This window comes from Sardina pilchardus, chromosome 19, assembly GCF_963854185.1.
Source record: "Sardina pilchardus chromosome 19, fSarPil1.1, whole genome shotgun sequence".
Classification (NCBI taxonomy): Eukaryota; Metazoa; Chordata; class Actinopteri; order Clupeiformes; family Clupeidae; genus Sardina; species Sardina pilchardus.
Genome location: NC_085012.1, coordinates 9,023,504 through 9,036,949, shown reverse-complemented (window position 1 = coordinate 9,036,949; position 13,446 = coordinate 9,023,504). Strand labels below are relative to the sequence as shown.

General features: G+C 45.0%; 1 long non-coding RNA gene across 1 annotated transcript; it reads right to left on the bottom strand.

The window, feature by feature from the left end:
• Window positions 1-5,258: 5,258 nt before the first annotated feature.
• Window positions 5,259-9,421, bottom strand: LOC134066106 (uncharacterized). The gene is made up of 3 exons (XR_009936374.1): window positions 9,142-9,421; window positions 5,804-5,939; window positions 5,259-5,487 (listed from the first exon to the last, which is right to left on the bottom strand). It is a non-coding gene; the product is annotated as an uncharacterized LOC134066106 (long non-coding RNA).
• Between the last annotated feature and the right edge of the window lie 4,025 nt (window positions 9,422-13,446).

The window sequence follows — 13,446 nt, the reverse complement described above, 5'->3', positions numbered from 1 at the left end:
ATGTGAACGGGTATGAGTGAGAAAGAGGGAGAGAAAGAGCGAATGTGAACAGGCATGAGTGAGAGTGAGAAAGAGAGAGAGAGGAAGAGAGAGAGAGAGAGAGAGAGAGAGCAATTGCACTCAAACAGGATGAGTACTGTCCACAGAGAATTTGAAAGTAGTGGATCTGACTCCCCCATTCAATCTCACCAATCTCCAATACTCTGAAAATAAATTGCTTTTTAAATAGATTGCTTAGCTGCTATCTGAGAGCTACTGATGTGGATACATTTCATAGGCCGGTATTTAAACGAACCGAGGACCCCGCAGATAGTACCATTATTACAGATACCAGTAAGTAAGATGACTCGGGCAGCCTCTGGTGATGCCTGAAATAATTGTGAAAATTTGTAAATGAAAATAATGGAGATAGCTCTAGCTATCAGCCATATACATAAACCAGACCCTGCCACAACATGTGGGAAATAAGTAGCATGCGAGTAATTAATCTAATGGTACTTTGTGTATATCTGCCCTCAGAATCGGGACAATAATGATCCCAGGCCTTTGTAAGAGTCAATAAGCCCTAGGATATGACTCTAATGTCTGCTACAGTCTTTGTCTTGGTAGCGAGAGGCTCCAGCTAGCGGAAATGCACTACGCTAATGCAGCACATTTCCAATTGATTAATGCTGTAGATCTTGTTTGTGGAAACCACCTAATGTTCCAGGAGGAAGTCGAGGGGGAGCTGGGGGAATCATTACAGTCCAGCTTACAGAGGGGCACAGAAGAGGGAAAGAGCCGAGGATCGCCGTAAACGTGCAAGTTCGAATGCATTTTAGCCACTCGTCTCATAAATATTGACATCCTCACCCACTGCAGTAAAAGCAAATGGGTCCGAGTGTGTGAGAAAAGTACAACAGAACAGGCCAGGATGGATCTCCGTGGACAAATACGAAGCCAAAAGAACACTATAGTCAAAGGTAATGTTAGACGTTAAAGGGTAAAGCTAAAGATAGTGCTTTTCCTGAACGTTTCAAGCAACCACCCTCAGTAGACTATTGATTGCAGGGCTGTGTTTGCAGATTGAAAATGTAACAAACAAAGCAAAGCATTTTGGGTAAACATAAACACATGCAGTATGAGTAAGCAAGCGCTCAATTACCACACATATTTCACAGCAACGTAGTACTAGCAGCGTGGTAGAAACGCTAGTCCACCGCCGTGAAAATCAACCGATAACAGGCTCAAAGGTTAATTCTGTTAAAGGGTAAAATTAAAATAGCGGGGACGCAGGTGGTAAATCGCAAAGTAACGAGAGCAAATCTGCACTCAGCAGCCCAAGCGCTGCATGGCAGTCGGTAGAGTGCTTCACCGCAGCCAACAACACTGACCAGAGTAAATGGCCAGTGGAGGCCCATCAGGTGCGGCCATATTGTTCTCCTATTTCCTCTTATTGATCCGACGTGTCCCCTCTCACTCCGGCTCGTTTCCTTAATAGTGTTTTGAATAAATAACAAGGGGCACGGGTATAACTTACACCTGAGACTACTACAGACTATCTGATGTGGTGCAGACGTTCCGACCATCAGTAGCCTACATCAGACGACGAGGGAGGGTTTGTCTCTTTCTAGTCAAGATACGAAAGATTTAAGATTAAGTCCTATTTTTGTGTGTCTGTTTCTAGACTTTGTTGTTGTTGTGACATGCATTGATCATAATTTGTAAGTCAGTGTGTCATTGTAAAGCACAGTTTAAATTCAGATGCTGTAAGGAAATTCATAATGTCGTTCAAAAGCCTTTCTTATCAATTTCCGCACAATGGTAAGTCTAATTTGAGAATATTTTTCTAAAAAATCTTGTACAAGGCTGACTGGTATGATAATTGTGAGTTCTCTCTCTCTCTCTCTCTGTCTCTGTCTCTCTCTCTCTCTCTGTCCACACACACACACACACACACACACACACACACACACACGTGCATCTGTGAGGTCCATGGCTTCTGAGGTCATAATTACAAGGGGGGGTGGGGGTTGGGGGGCAAGAATAAAGACCTTCTGGTGGTACTTGAGCTAGGTTATAAATGGATTACAACATGGGAAGGGGACCTTAGTTTTCTGTCTATCAGCTGAGAACATAAGTAGCTTGTAATATGAAGCAGTGGAGCACTGTGATAAGGCCCTGGTAATTCTATCCTATTGTAAAAATCTACCTGCAGGAAAGGAAAAGGATAAACTGTCAGAGTGCATCAAACCCTTAAATCATCATTCAAGTAATAAAATAGAAACACGTGAATGTATTGGATGCATTTAAATACGATCATATCATTTACAGTTAATTTTAGGTTATGTTACTCTATTGTGAATTGGAATTAATTCCATTTTGGTAGAATCAGTGTACTAGTAGGAAAGAGAATGCCTACATGTATATTTTCATATCAGAATATGAGGTAGTTATACGAGGTAGAAATGTGCAAAAACGTTAGCATTTCAAAAAGATGGGACTTTATTTTTCAAACAAAATTAATTAACATCAAGCAAAATTGACAAAATAGAACATGAATCAAAACCCTCTAAAATATTTTAAGTTATGAAAGAAGACATAATCAGCAAGCTTTTCACTGGATTTGGTTTGAAAAAAAATCTTGAAATTAATCATAAGATAATGATTGTCATAATAATAAATGTAATTTCAACATTTCAAAGGAACATCAAAGAAATGTCAATCAAAAATATTTGTGAAAATACATGTTGTAAACATCATTGTGAATCACCATCTAATTAGAATTAAAAACAACAAACAATGCAATTTATCAAAATAATCTTCAAATCATGTTGATACAGGGTATTTTAAGGGCATTTGCGGGTCTTCTGCACTATCCTACTATCCAGTACTGCCCTGGATATGTTCATCTTTGTTTTTTTCTCCTTCAAGTAATGATTGATGCAAAATGTCTCTTTTTTCTATTTTGCATAGGCGTGTTTAAGCCTTTATGCAATCGGATGCATTTACAATCCACTCTACATTTTTGGCGAATGCATTACATGAGGTACTGATGTCAGTAAGGCAAAAGGCAGCAGAATAAATATAGATCTAGAGATACATTTAAATACATTCTTTTAAAAATAATAGCCTCCATTTTTTCTCTCTCTCTCTCTCTCTCTTTTTGTTAACATGAGGTAAATAAATAACAGTTATGCTAATAACTGGGATGCTGCCAAAGAGACATATTGTGGGGGCCATTCTGTCCAATTGTATGAGTCCCCTAGTGGTAGGGCCAGCACCTCTGTCCACCCCCCAACCCCCCTTACCCCCCCTTACCCCCCCTACCCCCCTCCCTTTTGTCCCCTCCAGCTCCTTTTCAGAGAAGCCCAGCACAGCACACAAGCGCTCCATAATTACAGGCCCATCAAACGGGGGAGCGCAGAATCGCTCTGAAATGGAGGCAGCTCGTTTGAATACGTTTAAAGATGATTAAGAGTAAATTAGATTGTCTGGAGATTTAGCACCCTTTCCTCTTTCTCCCTCTCCCTCTCTCTCTCTCTCTCTCTCTCTCTCTCTCGCTCTTTCTTTTTTCTCTCTTGTTCACACTCTCCCCTCTAACCTCTTTTCTTCCAGTCTCCTCATTAATGCATGGACATTTTTCTCATTCATGTCTTGAAAAAAAAAAAAAAACTAAATAATAATAATCGTAATAATAATGATGATAAAATGGGGGGAAAAAAGGTCTGTCTTAATGTCACATCACTGAGAGGAAAATAAATAAACGTGAGGAAAATCATTTCCTAGGACAAAAAGCAAAATGGGAAAAAGGAGAGAGAAGCCCTCTTGCTCATGTATATGTATAAGATCTGACATGTCTGAAGATATGCTTTCATAAGTCAAGTAGATCCTATTAGGTGGGCAATTGGATTTCCATGGGTGTTAGAGTTTAGAATACGCCATCACACATGGCATGTGATACATATTCATAACGTGCATGCGGATACATGGAAAACCCGGTTATAGTCAATTTTAGCTGGTGGTAATTGTTTATCCGGTGTGAGCATGTGTGCGTGTGTGTGTCTGTGTGTGTGTGTGAGAGAGTGTGAGTGTGAGTGTGAGCGTCTGAGAGAGCGAGAATGTGTATGTGTATGTGTGTGTGTGTGTGAGTGTGTGAGTGCTCTTTCAAAAGCACTCTTTCTCTCAGCGCATAAATTGAGCTGTCGCCGGGCGAGGTGGACATTTTGTTTTCTTGGCCCTGGCGGTGGCTTGGTGGATGGGGCGGGCCTCGTTTGCGGAAACCCCCGCGTGATAAATGCCATTTTCCACGTCCATTTGCATGAAAAGAGGAGGAGTGTGGCAAGGAGGATGAAAAGGAGTCGGCGAGCTCATCTCGCCGTGCCGGATGATAAACACCGGAGACTACATTACGTTTGCATCCACCAGCCTGTGGCCCTGTGCAACCCCCCCCCCCCCCCCCTCCCTCACTCTGACCCCCCCACACCTCATCTCACCTCTCACACCTTACCAACCCCCCCCCCCCCCCCCCCCCCCCCCCAAGCAAGGCCACCCTGACACTGTCAAACGCTGTCCATCCTCTGCCATTACACAGTCAACAAGGCACAGTTCGCTCAGTGATATAAAGCACATGCGTGAATTCACAGGTACAAATGTACTGGCTTAGAAAACAATATATATAAAAAAAACACTACACTTATCAAAATCAATATAAATACAAATACAGATCCTTTAGACAAAATATGACTAGGCTCTAACTCTAAAAAGAAGACAACATTTACAGTAGAAAGCAAATCAAAGCAACAGGAAAGGCATAGAATTACAAAAATGCTAAGCTACTATATCCTAATTACTAATCCCATGTGCTAAACATGCTAATGCTAATGCTAGCTAGCTGCGCTACTGCTACCCACAGCCATTCAACTACAGCTACTCACAACACAGGGTTTACATACAAGCATGACACATAAGGCTCTGTGTGGTGGCCTGGTAGATAACAAAAATAAGATAACTGGAGAGGTAAGTCATTAAATAAATTAATAGATATAAAAACAAAACACGAGGAAGAGGGTGTCAGTCTGACCGACTCAGTGCGCCTGGCTGCCCACAGCATAAAAAAGCTCACATAGGCAGACGGCATCTTTGAGGCTTCAGCTCACTCTAGTCCCTTGTGCAGTCTCCGTAGACATGACTCTCCTCGACTACGCGTATTCTTAAGCAATAACAACGTGATCCGTATTATCCACCCAAGAATACCCGTCACCGAAGAGAGTCTTTGACGCTTTTTTTTTCGTGTTTTTATGTTTTGCCATTTTTTTTTTGTTTTCGTTGTTTTCGTTTTTTTTATGGGGGGTTTTGTGTCGCGGGGAAGGGGAGAAGCAAACGTGTACGCGACCGTAACCAACAATCGTTCCTCAACCGCCTGGCAATAGCGAGGGGGGGCTTTTCAAATCAATTGATTGAAGATGCTTTACAGTGTTGCAAGGCAAGGCCCCATCAATGGCTTTTCTGCAAACAGAAATCAAAGGTGCATTTTTCAATCCCAGCTTGGTAGGGCAGAAAGAAAGAAGCAAACAAAACCAAAAAAATAAACAAATAAGCAAAAACACTATTCCAATTCCTATTCACCTATTCCTTTCACAAGAGATGCACTGGAACCCACTACGTTTACACCATGTCACATACACACTAGCTCAGTGTCATTCTCCATTCTCATTGTATAAATGCTACAGCAGCAGAAAGGGAAAAAGGAAAAGTAATGGTCTGAGCCCTCCTCCCACCTACAGTAAGAAACGGTTACGAGCCCTGGTAAGCAGACACCTACCTGAGCCACGGTGACTGTGAGGGCCTGCTACATCCAGCGCCGAGGCTCCGGCAAGCAGCTTCCATCCGTAATGGGATTCCCTTCCCTGGCGCGGCGCTCCCAATCCCGGCAGGTGTTATCCCGGAGTAATGAGCTCCTGTGGAAAAACGCGGGAGCAAGCAGGTTAAGGGTCACAGCCAACACAGGGCCTGTCAAGCCTGCCAAAGCATTACAACCACTCAACCCATTACATGCAGCGAGAGAGAGACAGAGAGAGAGAGAGAGAGAGAGAGAGAGAGAGAGAGGGAGGGAGAGAGAGAGGGATATGGGGGAGAGAGAGAGAGAATGAAGGGGGTAAGGGTTAAGGGAGGGGTGAGAGAGAGAGAGAGAGAGAGATAGATACTCCCCCACTCCTTCCATTGGTACATGGGATTTTGTATGTATAGAAGGAGCTTTAATGATGCGTGCCAGACCAGGAGAAAAAAGAAACCTTTTCCGTCATTACTGCTTTCATTGGAAATGAAAGGGGTGCTTTGACAATACTTATCAAAATGACAGCAGACAGATTTGGTAAAACACCCAATGGATATCTGTCATCTGGCATTTACAGATGTAAAACACACACAAGAAAAAAAGAGAAGATATGAAAAAATCATGATTCAGGATGGCTGAAATATTAATGATGCGAAAATCATATTTTCCCAACTGAAAAGGCAGTCTTTTTTCCCCAAATCTGGACATAATAAATTACTAACAATTTCAATTTTAGCTTAGCTTACCCTCCAATCAATACACTCCCTGAAATAAAAACAGACGTTGTACCTCAAGAGATCCTGTTTAAAATCACTTCATTGATTTATACACCTGATCAATAGCTTCAGTGTTGCTCATATGATTTGTTTTCATTAAAACAAATTGGGGATTTTTTTTCTTTTTTTTTTAAGCAAAGATGACACCTTATGTCAATATTATATTTTCCCTAACCTTTGCATCTAAATTGTTTTAAAGCAACTATACAAACAAATGTGTGTATTCAAACACCAAACTGCACACTGCAGATAACCACAAGCCCTGTATCGTCTGTACATTTTACAATAGCTTTGCACCAATTATCCCATTTTAAAATCAAATACAAATTCTTTAGAATGACTAAAGACAGACAGACAGACAGACACACACACACACACACACACACACACACACATACTCCAGGCTCCCTTACACAGACACACAATGCATCTAGAATGCACACAAGCACAAATCACTAGGTGAGAGAGAGGAAAGAGAGACAGAGAGAGAGCGACAAAAAAAAAAATCCAATTTATACCATTTTGAAGAACACAAGTCTCACAAAAAAAAAAAACCACCACGGCTCGCCATCGACCACAATTACAGAGTAATGAGCGAAACGCAAACAAAATGCTCTCGGTGAACCCGGAGCACATGCTGAAGCACCCAGCTGTTGATTAACAAAATACAAAAGACAGCAGCAGCTTACCCAGACACACCATTATCCCCCTATCTCTCAGAGAGGGACAACAGCACCACAAGAACGACACCGAAAGAAGGAAGGAGGGAGGCACAGAGAGAGAGAGAGAGAGAGAGAGAGAGAGAGAGAGAGAGAGATGGCTGGAGAGCAAGTACAGGAGAGCCAGAGGGAGAGAGAGCCAGAGGGAGAGAGAGAGAGAGAGGAAGGGAGGGAGGGAGGAAGAGAGGGAGATAAAGGGTGTTGATCACTGCACACACAGAGACGAGCTGGACTCAAGCACTGGACACAACAAAAGCATCTCTCCAGCGTCCTTGTGGAGCTCAGCCTCTGCTGCCACTCACTCACTCGCTCGCTCGCCCGCTCACTCACTCGCTCGCTCCCTCCAGCCCTCGTTTCCCTGGAGACCCCCAGCTGTTAAACGACGGGACGTACCCCCCACATACAGCGGCAGCAGCCCCTAACGCATGGACATGCAACACCCCCCCCCCCCCCCCCCCAACACACACACACCAACCCCTCACCACCGTCTCTCACTCTCTACACACACACACACACACACACACACATACACACACCAGCAAAGCAGCCCCAGGGGCTCTCTGTCTCTCCCGTGGAGGAAAAAAAAAGAGAGAAAAAAAAAGCAGCACACTGTGACTCTCCAAACAGTACCGCCAAGACATCTCTGCACCTCTCGCTCCATCCCTCTCTCCATCCCTCTCCAGTTTTCCGCCCATCTCCCTCTCTTGCTCTCTATGATTCCTTCTATCAGGTTTTATGTTTTTTATCCGTTCCTCAAAATTTCTCCTTGTCCTTCTCGTTCTCTTCCTCCTCCTCTTCCTTCTCCTCCTCCCCCTCTTCCTTCTCCTCCTGCTAACTAACAGAATCAATCAATGCCTATCCATGCATATCTATATCCCTGCATATCTATGTCTATGCATCTCTATTTCTGTTTGTGGTAAGCAAGTAAGTTCCTCTGGGTGCACTCAATCACTTTTCCAACGATCTTTTTTCCGTAGTTCTTGTCAATTTCCTCCCTCTCTCTCTCTCTCTCTCTCTCTCTCTCTCTCTATATCTCCCATACACACACACACACACACACACACACACACACACACACACAGGCACACACGCACACACGCACACACACACAGCTTCTCTGTGTTCTGATGTGTCTTTATGAGAGGGAAATAGCTCTCTGATTGCAGGGAGCAAGGCAGAAAGGGCTGGGTGAGATCTCTGCTGATTTTTTTTTTCTTTCTTTTTTTAAAGCGCAGTACTGTAGCTGCTGCTCTCTCTCTCCCTCTCTCTCTCCCTTTCTGAATCTGTATTCTCTCCATCACTCCCCTCCACCCTGCTGTACACCACAGCACTGAGCAATACTGCTCCACAACAGGAGAGAAAAAAAATATTAGTAATAATAAGCAAAAAGAAAAATGAACGGTATAAAAACTACATGTAACTAACACGTGGCTTCATTCTTCTTTACATAAATCCCAAGGACAGGAAACTACATCTCTCAGGCAGGAATTCTTCCGAAGGGGAAAAAAAAACACATCAGGAAAAAAGGCAGAAAATCTGAAAATCTTCCATTAAAACTGCTTACACTCTCATTTAAACATGAGGGAAAAAAAACACGACACAGAGAAAGCAATGACGAAAAGGAAATTAAAACAGTAGAGGTGTTCATAAACTAAAAAAATTTTTTTTTAACTGAGCAGAAATGATTAATTAATTGATATAACACACAAAAATATGCACACCTTGCTTATTAACTCAAAACAAAAGAAATGAAAAGCCACAGCAAAGGAGAGGATCATAAAAAAAGACACCAGTGAGATCCACACGTGCTCCACGAGCCAGGCTGCCTTACCCTCTGCTGCTGCTTCCATGGGCTGCTTCCCGCCGCGCTCAAAGCCCTGGGTGTCGTCTGATGCCTGACTGTGATATGCTTCCCTCTCTTCTCTCCCCTCGCTCTCTCTCTCACTCTCTCTCTCTTTCTCTTTCCCCCTCTCCCTCCTCACTCTCTCTCTCTCTCTCTCTCTCTCTCTCTCTCTCTCTCTGCTGTCTTCGTCTGCACGGCGCTTCTCACTCGTCCCTCCGCGCAGTTCTCCGCTCCGCTCCGCTCTCTCTCTCTCTCTCTCTCTCTCTCTTTTTTTCCGCAGGCAGCGCATCTGTGGGTTAGTGTGCCAGTCCGCCGAGCGTTGTCATCGTTGCCGTGGAGCCGCGGAGCCGGTGGAGGGTGGAGGGTGGAGGCTGGAGGGTGGAGGCTGCCTGCCCAGGTTTCCTAGCAGCTGGCAGCAACCAGGGGAGGCGCAGGGAGACGGTGCAGGAGGAGGAGGAGGAGGAGGAGGAGGAGGAGGAGGGAGGTGGAGGATGGAGAGGTGGAGAGAGTGGAGGAGCAAGACCGGAGGCTCAACCGCACGGCTGGAGTCCCAGCATCAGCACCAGCTCCATCAGCAGCAGCAGCAGCATCCTCCTCTCTCACTCTCTCTCTGTCTCTTCTCGCTCTCGCTCTCACTGGAGATGCTCAACAAAAGGAAGAAAACCCTCCCGACGCTTTCTCTCTCTCTTTCTCTTTCTCTCGCTCTCTCTCTCTCTCTCTCTTTCCCTCTACCTCCAGCGCTGTCGCTCCCGGAGCCAGTTGTTGCTTGCTTGACACGGTGAATGAACTCTCAGCGATGTGTGAGCAGCAAGAGAGAGCCGAGAAGGCGCGAGAGAGAGAGAGGGAGAGAGCAAAGGAGAGAGAAAGAAAGAGAGAGAGGGTGTGAGCGAGAGAGAGAGATGCAGGAGAGCGAATGACAGAGAGAGAGAGAGGAGAGAGCAGGAGGAGAGGAAGCGTCGGAGAGAGAGCGAGCGTGAGTGTGAGTGCGCTCCGTGTGTGTGTGACAGAGAGAGATAGAGAGAGGAGAGAGAGGGAGACGGAGGTAGAGAAAGGGGAGGGAGAGAAAAAGAGCAGGGGCTGAGTGAGTGAGTGAGCGAGCGAGAGAAGAGAGAGAGAGAGAGAGAGAGAGAGAAATCGTAGCATAAAAATCCCTCAGCCAGGCAACAGACTGATGCTGTGTGTGCTCCTCGTAGCGATTGATAGAGAGAGAGAGAGAGAGAGAGAGAGAGAGGGAGGGAGAGAGGGACCACACCCCCCCCCCCCCCACCCTCACACCACCCCACCCCAAACGCACTGAGACGTGGATCCCATGCACCTAATGGTGGATTAATTGAGGGAGATCTGACGTCGCGCATGCTTTGTGGGTTCACATCCCTGACTTCCCAAGGGTGGGGGCAGTGGGGGGTGGGCCATGGGGGGTTGGAAGAGAGGGTGGCGGAGAGGTGGGGGTTGGGGTGGGGGTGGGGGGGGAGGGGGGTTACGGCCAAGACAACCCCCCCTCACCCTCTTCCTCCTGGGAACACCGTTAATACACCAGCAAGAGGGGGAGGAGAGGGGAACCTGCCATCCTGCAAATGGTTGCATATGCTGACTTGCTCACACTGTTGGGCTGGCTATAAAAAAATGTGTAGAATATACACACATACTCAGATGCAGAAGGGAGACGAAAAAGTGTGTGTGTGTGTGTGTGTGTGTGTGTGTGTGTGTCTGTATATGTGTATGCGTGTGTGTGTGTATATACGTGTATGCGCGTGTCTGTGTCTGTGTGTGTGTGTGTGTGTGTGTGTGTGTGTTATGCAAAGGTAAAAAGGTAAAATGTGTCATACTGTCATGATGGGCTATGAAGGCTGCTTTGGAGACCATTACAGAATGAAGGCATGGGATGTCCAGGAGGGGATAGTCCCTTTGTGGGCTGCCTGACAAACAAAACATGGAGAATGCTGTGATATAAAGAAACAAATATTTGATGGGTGGAGGGGAACACACACACACACACACACACACACACACACACACACACACAACACACACACTCACACACTCACTCACACTCATGCACATACGCACACAAATGCACCTAATTTCATTCAGGCTGACGCAAGGTTTCCTTAATGCCAACAAGCCTTTTAACATCCTGCAGTTGGAATGACTTTTGAAGCTGGCATTTTCAATTACTAAGGTCTGAGATGATTTGAGGGAGTTTCTTATTTTGGTGATGGTGTTGAGGCTGTCAAGAGATCAGACGGTATTCTCAGTAAATGAGTAAGACGATTCCATAAGACAAACAGATACCCTACTATAAAAAAAATGTCAAAAGAAAATACACAACAAATCCATGTGTCTTACCCACTGTCATCTCAATTTACATGAAACAAGAATGTGCTCTGCAGGAAAAAGAAAAAAGTTAATGTAATATCAGCGCAGAATTATTAAAGTGTTGAATCAGCACAGAGGGTCTTGTCAAATCTCCCCGTTTTTTTTTTTATTTGTCGAAAACACGACATGTGTCAACAGGCAAACAAACAAACAAACAAACACGGCTGTTTGCAGTTCTGTGGGGGAGTTGCTCTGCTGCTCTGCTATCCTGAGATGTTTTTAGTTATGTTTTTACGCTTTTATTCGAACAATTCTGCCCAATTCTGCCCCCACTGAATGTGCAATGAATACAAGGAGACGATTCAGCCCCTTTATAAATAATCATGGCAACCTTTTGGCCTGAACTGGATTTGTCAACAAGGTATGAGCCCTAACTCCTTGGGCACAAATTCTGTTAAGCTAGACATACAAATCACGTCCACTTCCTGGAGAAATGAAGAATAAAATAGCTCTATCTTGTTATAGGAGTCTAATATAAAGCAGACAAAGGAATCAAATGGGCAAGGATTTCAGGCAAAAGACAGCCATATACTGCCCCCTGTTGACCATTTATGCCCCCTGCAGTGTCTAACCAGCAGGCTCCGCATTGTTCCATAGATGCGTACCTACTGCTGGGCTGCACGGCAATTACAGGGGAGGAAAAAAAAACAATAAAATAAAAAAAAATTTAGCGGGTGCAACCGAACGACAAAAAAAAAGAGAAAGAAGCGAAAATTGCACCAAAAAAAAAAGTGACGGCTTGAGAGACTGTCCCTATTTGCCCTGCTGAGGGAAGAAAGAGACATGAAATAGAGGCTTTGGAGAGGGGGAGAGAGAGAGAGAGAGAGTAGGAGAAGGAGAGCTGAGCTGGAGGCAAAAAAGCTCTGGGGCTTCACTTATCTCAAGGTGGAGTGCACCATGTTCACAATAGCCTGGCAGCCCTGCTTTTCACCCCTGCAAGGCCAAACAGCAACCTGTCGCAAGGACAACATTCAGAGGGGAAAAAGACTCCATTTTGCTCTCTCTTTGGCCATGTTTGTGTCTTTTTTTCCTACCAATTATGCCAAGTGTGTGTGTGTGTGTGTATGTGTTTGTGTGTATGTGTGCACATGCATGTGTTTGTCTGTGTGTGTGTGTGTGTGTGTGTGTGTGTGTGTGCGTGCGTGCGTGCGTGCGTGCGTGCGTGCGTGCGTGCGTGCGTGCGTGCGTGCGTGCGTGCGTGCGTGTCTGTGTGTGTTTATGTGGCTGGACCTTTTCCTGTGTTGATGCCTTTTGTCAGCTCGGGCTGAAGTAATTGAAATCGACTTGTAGAATGTAGAGAGGGAGGATATGGCAGGGTGCTAATTGGTCTTCTCTACCAATGAAGATCCAGAGGTAGAGGAAATGCTCAGAACATTCTGAAGGGAGATCTGACAGACCAAATACTACAACATAAGTATTGTTTTGTTACACATTGGTTTCCCTCCTTTTTCTGGGTTATCTTGAAACATGAAATCCACCCAACTTTCGCCAAACAATACACACTGAATATATTTTTGGAAAGGAAACAATAATTGTGTTGTTGTTGGTTTTGGACGGTCCTTTGTCATTTTTTCCTCATCATGTATGTTTGAAATAGGCCCTGAGAGTGGTAGTATAAAGGCTTCACCACACACACACGACCACCACACACCCACCCACACGCACGCAAGCACACACACGCACAAACACACCCACGCACGCACACACACACACACACACACACACACACAGTCACACATGCAAACACCCTCACACACACACACACACACACACACACACACACACGCACAAACACACCCATGCACACACACACACACACACACACACACACACACACACAGTCACACATGCAAACACCCTCACACATATCCTCTGTTCGTGGGTACAAGCTGTGGCCATTATCCTGCTGTCCCTTGC